The sequence below is a fragment of the Rana temporaria genome, chromosome 11 (assembly GCF_905171775.1).
Source record: "Rana temporaria chromosome 11, aRanTem1.1, whole genome shotgun sequence".
NCBI classification, from domain to species: domain Eukaryota; kingdom Metazoa; phylum Chordata; class Amphibia; order Anura; family Ranidae; genus Rana; species Rana temporaria.
In genome coordinates this window covers 69,798,917-69,813,783 of record NC_053499.1, presented here as the reverse complement: position 1 = coordinate 69,813,783, position 14,867 = coordinate 69,798,917, and positions in this window count along the sequence as shown.

Here is a 14,867-nt window from a genome sequence, read left to right as displayed (position 1 = left end):
GGGGGCAGAGATTTGTCATTGTAACAGTTTTGGAAATGACATATAAGCTGTGTGTTATAACATTAAACTCAGTCTTGGTTCCAGCATCCAGTCTTGACTCATGTGTGGGGGATCCTGTGATGGTCTTGTATGGAGAGGAGGGAATGCTTGACGGGGATATCATACCGATACCGTCGCAATTGGTTGGTAGCAGTGGGATTTTCCCTTCTACTCTCCTTTACACCCGGGATTCCAAGCAGACACTGGAAGAACTACTGGAAGTTCGTGGAAGGATTGCTAGCAACAAAACCGAACGGGTCATCATAGCAGAATCAATGGAGATAGACCAGGAGAACGGGATTGCAGCAACGCCAGCGGTACAAGAGATGGAGACACCAGCATGGGCGTAGGAACCGGGGGGGATGGGGGGACGCATCCCCCCCAGGAAATAATGCGGGGGGGACAGGTATTGTAAAATCCCCCCCAGGTAAAACGGCCGCGGCGCTGTCTCAGCCTGTTTTTTTCTTTTTTTTTTTTTTTGTCTGTGTGCAGCGCGGAGGCCCAGCCCTCTACATTGCCGCCCCCTCCTACTATTCTCCTCACGAATGCTAATACCGCCCCGCCTCTCCAGCCCTCTGCTTTGCCGCTATACTCACGAATGCTGAGGGTAGTAGGAGGGAGCGGCAATGTAGAGGGCTGGAGAGGCAGAGTTCAATGTAGAGGGGTGGAGAGGTGGGCGGGGGATAGTACGGAGCGGCCGATGACTAATGGATTACAAACATGACTGGCGGAGGCGGAGCCTAAAGCTCCGCCCACCCCCTCCGTGCGGCTGTTGTTCACTGGGTCCTCTCTTGGGAGGTGGAGGCTGCCTGGTGACAGGAGGAGAGAGAGAAGCACGAGGGAAACCCCCTGCAAAGGATAGCAGGTACAAATTAATAAAATACTCTTATCATGATATACAGATCATGATTTTGCAATAAAGTGATCCATGCTGCAAACTCAACATTCTCCCTTCAGTGACAGTTCAAGTTTTGCAAACTTTGCAGTACATGGAATTTCACTGAAGGTGGAGACTGTTTAATGAGTTTGCAGCATGGATCACTTTATTGCAAAATCATGATCTGTATATTAATCAACTTTCAATGAATGTGGTCTGTTTAACGAGTTTGTATTGATTTCAGCATGTGCAAAGTGTTCCATGCAATGCATGCTGAAATCAATGCAAACTCATTAAAGGGGTGGTTCCCCTAAAAATAAAGTTTTGACATTGCATTTGCTATAATAATTACAGTTAGAATCGGCTGGTTTTATGTAAAAAATACCTCCGTACGTAGCGTTTGTATTATTCGTTCCCACCGCCACTTCCGGGTACGATGCTGGCGGTGGGCGTTCCTTATTGATGGACAGGCATCCGACCGACGCATCCATCGCGTCACGAGATGCCGAAACAAGCCGAACGTCGGTGCGGCTCTATACGGCGCATGCGCAACGACGTTCGGCTTCTTTCGGCATCTCGTGACGCGATGGATGCGTCGGTCGGATGCCTGTCCATCAATAAGGAACGCCCACCGCCAGCATCGTACCCGGAAGTGGCGGTGGGAACGAATAATACAAACGCTACGTACGGAGGTATTTTTTACATAAAAACAGCCGATTCTAACTGTAATTATTATAGCAAATGCAATGTCAAAACTTTATTTTTAGGGGAACCACCCCTTTAAGGAGGTTGAGGCTGCACTCATTGCCACTGATTAGGCGGCACTCTAAGGGCCCTTTCACACGGGCGGATCAGTAATGATCCGCTCCGTGTGTCCGCTTTGCTCAGCGGGGATCCTCCGTAAAATCCCCGCTGAGCTGGCAGCTGACAGGGCGTTCCCCGCACACTGTGCAGGGACCGCCCTGTCTTTCCTCCGCTCTCCCCTATGGGGGATCGGATGAACACGGACCGTATGTCCGTGTTCATCCGATCCGGCAGACGGAAGAAAAATAGGATTTCTTCCGTCTGTAAATGCGGATCTTTGCGGAGGCGGACAAATTACGGGTGTCAGCGGATATTCATCCGCTGACACCCGTAATCACATAGGGACCCATGTATGTCCCGTTTTCATCCGCAAACGGACGGATGAAAATGCGGACATACGGTCCGTATGTGTGAAAGGGCCCTAAGGCTACTTTCACACTGAGGCATCAGCAGTAAAGCGCCGCTATTTTTAGCGGCGCTTTACTGTCGTTTTGCAGCGCTATTCGGCCGCTAGCAACTCCCAGTTTACTGGATAAGAATATACCTGGCGAGTAAAAAATGCTGTCCCCCCCAGATTTGTAAGGGTTCCTACACCCATGGACCAGTGATTCAGGAGGAGGAATCGCCAGCCAACAAGCTAATGAGAGAGAAGCTAGCATGGTTCGGCCCGAACCCAACGCCGGATGTGGTGCTGAAAGTGATGGACCTGTTAGTAAACGCAGAACTACAGTTAAAACTGGCAGCAGTCCAACAAGCAGCCGCACCTTCTCCGAACAGTGAGTACAGCACAGCAGACACAAGGAAGATTCCGTTTAGCGCTTTTAAAGCTTTTGATGAAAAGGACTGTGAGATTGATAACTACCTGGCGGATTTTGAGCGACAATGTAACCTGCACCGAATAGCTAGAAGAGAGTGGGTTGCAATATTGTCAGGCAAACTGTCAGGCAAAGCTTCTGATGCTTTCCGGACCGTGCCAGATCAGGATATCCATAGCTACGCCCGGGTTAAAGAAGTGCTCCTGGCTCGTTATGCAGTAACCCCAGAGTCCCACCGACAGAAGTTCAGGGACTCACGCAAAACCACGAAAGACTCTTACGCGGAATGGGCATGCCAGTTGTCCCTGTCGGCCTCTAACTGGGTTAACAGCAGCCAGGCCACCACCGCAGAGGACATTTTGCAACTAATGCTCCTGGAGCAATTTTACAATCACATCCAGACGGACGTCAAAGATTGGGTGAGAGATCGCAGGCCCATGACTCTACCAGAGGCCGCGAAGTTGGCGGATGAATATGCGGATACTCGCAAGACAAACCAGGTCACACCACGGGTACAACCTCCACGACCAACGGCGCCCTCACACCCACCAGCCGCTAGATACCAACCGCCTAACAGACCGATGACATCTAGCCCTCGCTACCCACGCCAGGAGGACAACGAACAACGCTGCTTCCGGTGCAAACAGTTGGGTCACTTCAAGCAGAATTGCCCCATGAATGACAACACCAGGTCAAATTGGTCTCAACCTAGGTACCGCCCACCAGCAGCAGCCCATTGTGTAGACTCGGCTTGGGATCCCCAGGAGCTGGGTCAGGAAGAACCATTGGGCACCCCTTACGAAGCCCTCATGGTACAATCTGTTATTACGGACAACAGGGAACACCATTGTCAGCTGGTCATGGGCGACAGCCATGAGCCGGAGGGGCCTTGGAGGGAGCTGGGCAGAAAGAGGCACCGCCAGCTACCCTCCAAGAAGAAGAGGTCCTGGAAGTCATATAACCAGCGGACCTGGGAGGAGAAGAAGCGACTGGAGGAGATGGAATCGCAGCGGGCGCCCCAGATGCGGGCCGAAATGTTTGCCAAGGGCCCACCGGTGGCCCCTTACACCACCATCCAGTTCCTGATGATGAAGGACCTCGTGGAGAGCCTGCAGGACATGAGCAAGCAGGATCTGATCCGTGAGTACATAGAGCTGGAGGAGTGCATAAGCCGCATGGAGGAGGAGAACAACCACCTGAGGTCACAGCGGGCTGACCCCCCCAGGCTCCATGAACTGGAGATGGAGCTGGAGAAGCTCAAAGAGGAGAACCGGTGGCTGCGGAGGGAGCAGGGGGTGGCTGACCTTATGGGGCTCTGAGTCCCCTCCCCCCCCCCCGGACTCTGAGCACCAGTGCTACAGCATTTCAACAAATATAACTTTTTCTTTTTATGAATCTCCTGTGACTGTCACTTCAGAGCCATAACCTGCCCCTCCCATAGCGGGACACCTAGATGGCGGCGCACAGACCCATTCGCCGTCTTCACACTGACTTCTGGTGACTTTGTAGATCGCACAAAGACTTGGGGACTGACCGGCGTGTGATCTGACGACCCGGTAGCATACCTGAGTCTGAAGCAGTTGCCAAGGGAGGTCAGTCATGCCAAACGGAGTTAACCTCGGACTAAAAGCTCTGAACCCGTCAACCCTACTGGACCAGGGAAGGTCCAACCGGGTTTTCCGGAGCAGGGAGAAAAAGGGGGGCCATTGTGATACATTTGCCTATATGTCTCAGTTTAATGCTCCCTGCTTGCCATTGTGATTACCATCCGGTTATTGAAGTGCTAATGTCCCCTCACTATTTCTAAAGGTTAATTGATCTATTGTGTTGTGTGAAGGAGATCTGTGTTTATGTGGCTTGTGTTAATTATTCTGATTGCTTCATTGTGGTAATTATCTCTCTATATGCGGGGTCGAGTTGTCTAGTTAATGTATTTAGTACAACTAGTACTCAACTCCACTGATGTCATTATCTAAAGAAAATGTGTTTTCAGACTCGGCTCCGTCGTGTCTGCCTGTAATCTGTATGGAAGCCCCAGTGTGAGGGGGGCGGAGATTTGTCATTGTAACAGTTTTGGAAATGACATATAAGCTGTGTGTTATAACATTAAACTCAGTCTTGGTTCCAGCATCCAGTCTTGACTCATGTGTGGGGGATCCTGTGATGGTCTTGTATGGAGAGGAGGGAATGCTTGACGGGGATATCATACCGATACCGTCGCAGACACTATGGCCCAGATTCTTAGAGGAGATACGACGGCGTATCTCCAGATACGCCGCCGTATCTCTGCGTCCGGCCGGTCGTATCTATGCGCCTGATTCTTAGAATGTTACGCATAGATATCTGTTAGATCCGACAGGCGTAAGTCTCTTACGCCGTCTGATCGTAACTGCATTTTTAGGCTGGCCGCTAGGTGGCGCTTTCGTCGAATTCCGCATTGAGTATGCAAATTAGGTAGATACGCGAATTCCCGAACGTACGCCCGGCCGACGCAGTAAAGTTACGCCGTTTACGTTAGGCTTTTCCCGGCGTATAGTTGCCCCTGCTATATGGTGGCGTAAGTGCGGCATAACAATGTTAAGTATGGCCGTCGTTCCCGCGTCGAAATTTGAAAAAGTTACGTCGTTTGAGTAAGTCATCCGTGAATGGGGCTGGACGTCATTTACGTTCACGTCGAAACCAATGACATCCTTGCGGCGTACTTTGGAGCAATGCACACTGGGAAATTACACGGACGGCGCATGTGCCGTTCGGGATAAACGTCAATCACGTCGGGTCACAGTACATTTACATAAAACACGCCCCCCTGATCCAAATTTGAATTAGGCGGGTTTACGCCAGCCGATTTACGCTACGCCGCCGCAACTTACGGAGCAAGTGCTTTGAGAATACAGCACTTGCCCGTCTAAGTTGCAGAGGCGTAACGTAAATCGGATACGTTACGCCGCCGCAGAGATTCTACGAGAATCTTGCCCCATGTTTAGTAGAACCCTTCACAATAACTCTTCTATGCTCGCCTACTTGCTTGCAAAATGTATGCTTGGTCCACCCAACATACAGTTCACCCAACATACAGTACAGTAGGTTGCAAGTACACTGTAAATAGTAAACTATATATTGACTCGAACAATTGATAAATTGAGAAGCCTTTCCATATTTGGAGGTTAAATCTATTTTCCTCCAAACTTAAAGAGTGGCCCCTTGTTCTATGTGATGACCTTAAATTGAATAACTCCACGCCAAGTATACTATATGGACTATTTATGTATTTATACACATTGATCATATCCCCCCTTAATCTCCTCTTCTCAAGAGAAAATAAAGTCAGTTCAGCCAATCTTTCCCCATAGATGAGCTCCTTCATGCCTCTTATCCATTTGGTTGCCATTTTCTGCACTTTCTCTAGTTCCCCAATATTTTTTTTGTGAACTGGTGTCCAAAACTGAACTGCATATTTCAGTGGAGATCATTCTAATGATTTGCACATGGGCAAAATTACGTCTCTCTCGCTCTGGTTTATACCTCTTTTAATTCAAGAAAGAATTTTGCTCGCTGTGGAAACCACAGCATGGCATTGCATGCTAATATCAAGTATATGATCTACCATAACACCGAAATCCTTCTCCACTATTGAATCCAACAGTTTTACTCTCCCTAGTAAGTATGATGAGTGCATATTTTTGGCCCCCAAGTGCATAACTTTACATTTATCAACATTAAACTTTACATTTATCAACATTATCTGCCACATAGTCGCCCAATTAAACAGGGCATGGTGGTTGACTTGTAAGTTGGAGACATCCTGCAATGCATACTGCATAGCTTGGTGTCATTGGCAAAGACTGAAATGGTACTTTTAATCCCAAACTCTATATAATTTATAAATATATATAAAAAATAGGGGTCCTAGCACTGATTTTTGGGGTACACCACTAATAACCTTAGGCCACTCAGAGTTTGAATCAGTAACCACTACTCTCTGAATATGGTCTTTTAGCCAACTTTTGATCCATTTACAAACTGATTCTTCCAAGCCTGTAGACTTTACCTTACACATTAGCTGTGTGTGTGGAACTATGTGAAACACTTTTGCAAAATACAAGTAAACTATGTCTACAGCCACTCCAGGTTTTGCTTATTTCCTCATAAAATAAATCAGATTTGTTTGACAACTTCTGTCTTTCACGAATCCATGCTGTCTATTGCTTCAAATCTTTTTTTCTAGCAAAACTCATCTATGTGGTCTACTATTAAACTCTCCATTAACTTCCCAGCCAGACCTGGACTGGCCATAGGACGCACCGGGTATCTGCCCGGTGGACCGGGGACTGCCGAGTCACATATCCTTCTGGGTCCTGACTCCCTAGACAGCTGGGATGCTGCTTGGGCCAGCGCCACTCACCTGGCCTTTACAAGGCTGGTTCCATGGAGAGGGCTGCATGTCCTTCTGGCGGGGTCCCGACTCCCAAGGCAGCTGGGCTGTTCCTTGGGCCAGTGATGCTCATCCAGCCCCTTCACAGCCGGCTTCATGGAGAGGGCCGCATGTTCTTGGGGCTGGGTCCCGACTCCCAAGGCAGCTTTGCTGCTCTTTGGGCTGGCGTTGCTTACCTGGACTCTCCACGGCCAGCCAAGCAGCCCTCTGGCCTCCTCTTCAGTTCAAGTTGTCTGCTGTCCGTGAAAGGGGAGGAGCTGGAGGAGACCCCTTTGTCCTGATTTCGGGAAAGGTGTCTCTTGAGCAGCACAGGCCAGGGCCTGAACTGCTGATAAAGTGAGTGCCACTATGCCAGGTTGCCTGTTTGCTATATATACACTGTATATATGGACTGGTGCTGTCTGGGGCTAGACAGCCCCAGACAGCACCAGTCCATATATACAGTGTATATATAGCAAACAGGCAACAGCAAAAAAATCAGCACGATTGCTGTACTGGTGCTATCTCTTTGCTGGTCTGAGGCTGTCTCTTTGCTGGACTGGGGCTGTCTCTTTGCTGGTCTGGGTCTGTTTTTTTGCTGGTCTATGGATGTCTTTTTACTGGTCTGGGGTTGTCTCTTTGCTGGTATAAGGAGGTCTCTCTGCTGGTCTGGGGAATGTCTCTTTGCTGGACTGGGGTTGTCTCTTGCTGGTCTGGGGATGTCTCTCTGCTGGACTGGGACTGTCTCTCTGCTGGACTTGGGCTCTTTGCATGTCTTGGGTTGTCGCTTTGCTGGACTAGGGCTGTCTCTTAGCTGGATTGAGGCTGTCTCTTTGTGGACTGGGACTGTCTCTTTGCTGGACTGGGGATGTCTTTTTGCCGGACTGGTGATGTGTATTTGCTGGATTGAGCTGTCTTTTTGCTATATTGGGATGTCTCTTTGCTGGATTAGAATGTCTATTTGCTGGATGATGCTGTTTTATTGCTGGACAGGGCTGTCTCTTTGCTGGATGGGGCTGTCTCTTTTCTGGACTAGGGATGTCTCTTTGCTGGACTGGGGATGTATTTTTTCTGGTGTAGGGATGTCTCTTTGCTGGTGTGGAGATGTATGTTTGGTGGACTGGGGGTGCCTCTTTGCTATATGGTGATGTCTCTTTGCTGAATTAGGATGACTCTTTGCTGGATAGGGATGTCTCCTTGCTATATGGGGTTGTCTCTTTGCTATATAGGAATGTCTCTTTGCTGGATTGGGCTATCTCTTTGCTATATGGGGCTGTCTCTTTGAAGGAATGGGATGTCTATTTGCTGGATTGAAATGTCTCTTTGCTATATGGGGATTTCTCTTTGCTATATAGGGATGTCTGTTTGCTGGATTGGGATGTCTCTTGGGACCAATATCTGATTACCAAATGGGGAAAACACTCACTGAACACCCTTCAAATTTGTGTGCTCCCCAAGGTTCGGCCTAAACTGATCCTTGGGCCGAACTGTTCACCAACTCTATTGGTGAACAAACACTTTAAATCATTGTGACATTTTAGACATCTATTTGACATATTTTTTGTAGTACCATTTCCAATGGTTGTTTTTAACATGGGAAACTTCTTATCAACTGCCATAGCCCTCCCCCCATTTACCCCCATTCCACCAACTATTAGGAACTGACTGACTGACCTGTCTGCTACATTATAATCGAATTCACCCTCCCCCTCAATACTAGTTTAATACTCTTTCAGCCTTCATATTAACCTCTCTCTAGCACAGCAAACTCCATTCCATTTAGATGCAATTTAGCATATAGTTTGTACCCCAATGAAAAGTTATCCCAGTGCTCTAGAAATCCAAATTCTTCCCTGTTACACCTGTTCTTTGAGCCATGCATTCAGTTTTCAAATCTCCCCCTGTCTTCCCTGTGTTTTGCATGGCACAGGCAATATTTCAGAGAATGTCACCTTGGAGGTTCTTCCTTTCAACTTGTAGCCTAGTTCTTTAAATTAGATTACTTGTTATTTTCCCAGGAAGGCAATCCCTCTCTGACCTGAGTGGAGGCGCTGACTACTTTATCTACATTTTTAGCACAATATCCTGTTTGGGGAGGGTCATTTCTCAAACACCCCCCCCCCCCCCGCCCAAAAAAGTCTTTGAGACTCTATGTATGCACCACCTCCAGCCATAGAAAACAATAGAATAAAGATGAGCTACAGACAGGGACGAAGATAAACATTATTTTCCACAGGGTGGCGGGATTTCAAAGGTTGCTGGTAGTGCTGGAAGAGAGAAACTGTACAACCCCTGAATTTGACAAAATGATCCTTTCCACATAGCAAGAAGCTGACTGCAATTCCTGACAGCTAGGCAATCTATAGAGAGTGAAGGAACAAAGGTGGAATAGATGCAGCACTCTACCCACTCTCATATATCTGTTCTGTTTTTTTACATTAGAGAATAAAAGGCTGATAGCCTGCCAAGTCATAATTGGGGGAGAATGTGAGGGGGGGGGGGGAGTAAAATGAGCTGAGCTGCTAAAAGTGCAAGTGCTTCTGCAGGAAACTTTGAAAATGAGTTACTCCATAGTGCCTGCGGGAGATTAGTTAGGGCTCATTGTAAAGCTCAATTACTACACGTAATGAATATGTTAATATTTAAATGCTCTCAGTCTGGCTAAAGATGTACTTGAGCTATGCACTTATCTGGATAGGCTACCTTTATTATGTATCATTTTCCATATATCAGGGTTCCTCATACTGGGTTCTGTGGAACCCCCGGTGATCCTCCAGAGATTGCTAGGGGTTCCGTGAGCAATAAGGAGTTTCTAACGTCTAGTAACCATTGCACTGATATATTTTTTACTGTATGTAAGGGGGGCAGTTTTCCCCTGGTCAACAATGTAGTGTGTTTCTCCTACTGACCATAAGTACATTGGCCGCTAATGTGTGTGACCACGACACGGACTATAAGAAACTTTTCCATCATCAACGTAAGGGACAGTACACTTTAAACTGTTGGTGTTTCTTTTCTGGCCATTGTTGTTATTATTTGTTCTATGTAAAGGGGTTGTAAAGGTTCGTCTTTTATTTTCTAAATTGGTTCTTTTAACCACTTCATTACTGGGCACTTAAACCCCCTTCCTGCCCAGACCAATTTTTAGCTTTCAGCGCAGACGCATTTTGAATGACAATTGCGCGGTCATACAACACTGTACCCAAATTATATTTTTATAATTTTTTTCCCACAAATAGAGCTTTCTTTTGGTGGTTTTTGATCATCTCTGCGATTTTTATTTTTTGCGCTATAAACAAAAAAAGACAATTTTTTTTTTTAAAAAAACACAATATTTTTTACTTTTTGTTCTAATAATATCCCAATTTTTTTTTAAAACCAATATTTTTTTTCTCAGTTTAGGCCGATACGCATTCTTCTACATATTTTTGTTAAAAAAAATCGCAATAAGCGTATATTGATTGGTTTGCGCAAAAGTTATAGCGCCTACAAAATAGGGGATAGATTTATGATTTTTTTTTTTTTTTTTTTTACTAGTAATGGCGGCGATCTGCGATTTTTTTGTCAGGCCTGCTATGATTAAACACTAAGTATAGTGTGAAACGCGTCAGCTCTGCCGGTGTGCTGTGACATGTAGTGCTGTTTTTCTATTTGGATTTACAATAAAGGCAATTTGTATTCGGAGTGTGGCTGTCCAGAAGAATCCGTTCTTTTGTTTTGATCTCATATGCATTGCCTGCACCCATGGTTCTGGGAGAAGCAATTATTTTGAAGATCTCCACACCTGAGCGGCATCTATCTCTTTGGCCTGCGATATTGCGGCGGACATATCGGACACTTTTGACACTATTTTGGGACCATTCACATTTATACAGTGAACAGTGCTATAAAAATGCACTGATTACTGTATAAATGTGACTGGCAGGAAACGAGTTAACACTAGGGGGCGAGGAAGGGGTTAAATGTATTCCCTGGGTGTGATTTTTACTGTGGGGGAAGGGGACTGACTGGGGGAGGTGACCGATGCTGTGTCCCTATGTACAAGGGACACAGCATCAGTCTCCTCTCTCCCTGACAGGATGTGGATCTCTGTGTTTACACACTGAGCTCCACGTCCCTGCTATCACTGCCGATCGCGGGTACCTGGCGGATATCGCGGCCTCCCTGCTGCGTCCCCCCAGCGGCTCGCACGGGGAATGCAAATAAAAGGACGTCCACCCGGCAGTTGAGAGCCGCACTGTGGACGTCTTTCGTGGTTAAGCTAGTGCATTGTTGGTTCACTTACCTTTTCCTTTGATTTCCCTTCTAAATGTTGTTTTTCTTTGTTTGAATTTCTCACTTCTTGTTTCTCCTCAGTAAGCTTTCCACCATTATCCGAGTGGTGGAAAGTCATTTAGAACAGCTTACTGAACACCTTACTAAGGAGGAACAGGAAGTGAAATTCAGACAAAGAAAACAAAGAAAAAAAAAACATTTAGAAGGGAAATTGAAAGAAAAGGTAAGTGAACCAACAATGCACTAGCTTAAAGTAACCTATTTAGAAAATAAAAAACAAACCTTTACAATCCCTTTAATGATTGTTATTCAATACATTTTTTAGAGCAGAGGAGTGTTAAAAACTGATAGCTGGATTCAGGATGGCGGGCGCATAGTTGCGGCGGCATAGCGTATGGCATTTACACTACGCCGCCCTAAGTTTGCAAGGCAAGTACTGTATTCACAAAGTACTTGCCTGCAAAGTTAAGGCGGCGTAGCGTAAATGGGGCCGGCGTAAGCGCGCCTAATTCAAATGAGGATGTGGGGGGCGTGTTTTATGTATGTGAAGTGTGACCTGACGTGATTGACGTTTTTTAAGAACGACGCATGCGCCGTCCCTGTACATATCCCAGTGTGCATTGTGGCTAAGTACGCCGCACGGACGTATTGGTTTCGACGTGGACGTAAATTACGTCCAGCCCTATTCACGGACGACTTACGCAAGCGACGTAAAATTTTCAAATTTCGACGCGGGAACGACGGCCGTACTTAACATTGGCTACGCCACCTAGGGGGTATGTTTATCCTTAGGCGGCCTATCTCTTACGGAAACGGCGTATCTTTACTGCGATGGGCGGACGTACGTTCGTAAATAGGCGTATCTAGTGATTTACATATTCTATGCCGAACACAATGGGAGCGCCACCTAGCGGCCAGCCTAAATATGGCACCCTAAGATAGGACAGCGCAAATTCCGAGTTAGGTCGGCGTATCTACTGATACGCCGGCCTAACTCTTACTGAATCTAGCTAAAAGTGTCAAAAATGCTAGATGCACCGTTTCTTTTTTCTATTATGTATTATTATATTCACAGCCTATTGACCATGCAAATGTGCAATGAGCTAGAGATGTATCAAACAAGGGTTTCTTGAGACATGAAAAGTCTGTACTGAAAAAGTTGAAAAAAGACTGCTTTGCCATTTAAATCTTTTAGGTAGATTCAGGTACATTGGAATAACTTTAGGGCGGCCTAGCCTAGCCTGTTTAGGCTACACCGCCGTAAATTAGCTAGGCTAGTAGTGATTTTCAATCTACTTACCTGCTAATCTACGTGGCGTAGCCTCAAACGAGCAGGCGTAAGGGCGCCTAATTCAAATTGGTTGGAGGGGGGCGTGTTGTATGGAAATGAGGCTTGACCTCAAGTTTTTTGACGTTTTTTGCTACTGCGCATGCACCGGGCGCCTACATTTCCCAGTGCGCATTGCAGCTAAGTACGCCGTACGGGCCTATTGATTTCGACATGGACGTAAACGACGTAACTCCCGGTTCGCGGACTACTTACGCAAACGACGTAAAAAATTTGAACCTCGCGGCGGGAACGGCGGCCATACTTCAACATTGTCATTCCACCTCATAGGTGGAATAACTTTAGGCCGCCTAAGGCCTTACGGAAACAACGTAATTCGACTGCGGAGGGCTGGCGTACGTTCGGGAATCGGCGTACAAGCTAATTTACATAATCTGCGCCGGCCGCAATGGAAGCGCCACCTAGCGGCCATCCGAAAAATTGCAAGCTAAGATAGAAAAGGCGCAAGCCGTCCTATCTTAGCTTTGTTTAAGCGTATCTCTGTTTGAGCATACGCTTAAACATACGGCGGCGTAGATTCGGAGTTAGGTCGGCTTATCTACTGATAAGCCGGCCTAACTCTTTGTGAATCTACCTATATGTATATGTTTTTGGGAACAATTATGCTGTGGGTATGACGCTCTATACATCAGTTGTAATAATAAATATGACAGAAGGACTAAAAGGAAATTTAAAGTTGATTTATTGCACTTATAAAGCAGATAGCATGTAAACATCAGTATTAAAAAACACAGAGCTTTAGGTATATATAATTATAAATTCAAACAGTTGACAAGCCAAAATTCAGGATGGGCACAAGCACAAAAAAAAAAGTGTCAGGACAGATGCAAGGATCTGAAACAAACCAGGAGTACTCTCAGGAAAGGCCTGCGTAAAGGGTTTTCTTAACTGGTGTATGCATAGATGCCGGCGGTGTTGTTGAACTCAAACCTATGCACAGGCACTCCTGATTATGCACACGTCTTAACAAACACATATCACTCACCATTAGGTTTAAATATAGACTTTTTTTACATGAACTTATTGAGTCAGTTTGGTTCCTGATCTGTCTTCTTACTGTGAATATTTATGGTAAACAAATAATTCTGCGGTCATCACTGCATATGCTTAAAAAGAAAATGAAAGGGTCCGTCTACCTGACTACAGATATTTCTGCTAAACTCTGTCATGCTCTTTTCGTGATCCTACTTTTTTGTCCGTTATTCCCCTCATAAGCCTCTGCTTGTCCCACAACGATTTTTCTCCAAACATTTTTGGGTTGAGTACACACGACCGTTTTTCGGGTTGTAAAAAATTATGTCTTTTTTTTAATGTCATTAAAAACTATTGTGTGTAGGCTCCAGAGCATTTTTCACGATGTAAAAAATGGGCATTCAAAATTTAGAACATGCTCTAATTTTTCACGACGTTTTTAACGTTGTCGTTTTTAACATCATAAAAAATGGTCGTGTTTGGGCTTTAACGACGTTAAAAAAAACACGCATGCTAAGAAGCAAGTTATGAGACGGGAGCGCTCGTTCTGGTAAAACTAGCGTTCATAATGGAGTAAGCACATTTATCACGCTGTAACAGACTGAAAAGTGTGAATCGTCTTTTACTAACACGAAATCAGCAAAAGCAGCCCCAAGGGTGGCGCCATCTGAATGGAACTTCCCCTTTATAGTGTTGTACGTCACCGCGCTTTGCTAGAGCATTTTTTTATCACGATCGTGTGTAGGCAAGGCCTTTCAAGAATCGGGGTGGAAAAAAAAAAAACGTTTTTTCTAGACCATTAAAAATGTATTTTTTTTACAACCCGAAAAACGGTTGTGTGTACGCGGCATTACACAATTTCAGTTATTGTTTGTTGAGTTTGTGCAGCTGTGTGTGTGTCTATCTATCTATCTATCTATCTATCTATCTATCTATCTATCTATCTATCTATCTATCTATATATATTTATATATATATATATATATATATATATATATATATATATATATATATATATATATATATATATATATACTGTATCTATATCTATCTATCTATATATATATATATATATATATATATATATATATATATATATATATATATATATATATATATATATATATATATATATATATATATATATATATATATATATATATATAGATATATATAGATATATATATATATAGATATAGATTATATACATATATATATATATATATATATATATATATATATATAGATAGATAGATAGATAGATAGATAGATAGATAGATAGATAGATAGATAGATAGATTTATTTATTTATTTATTTTTTTGGAT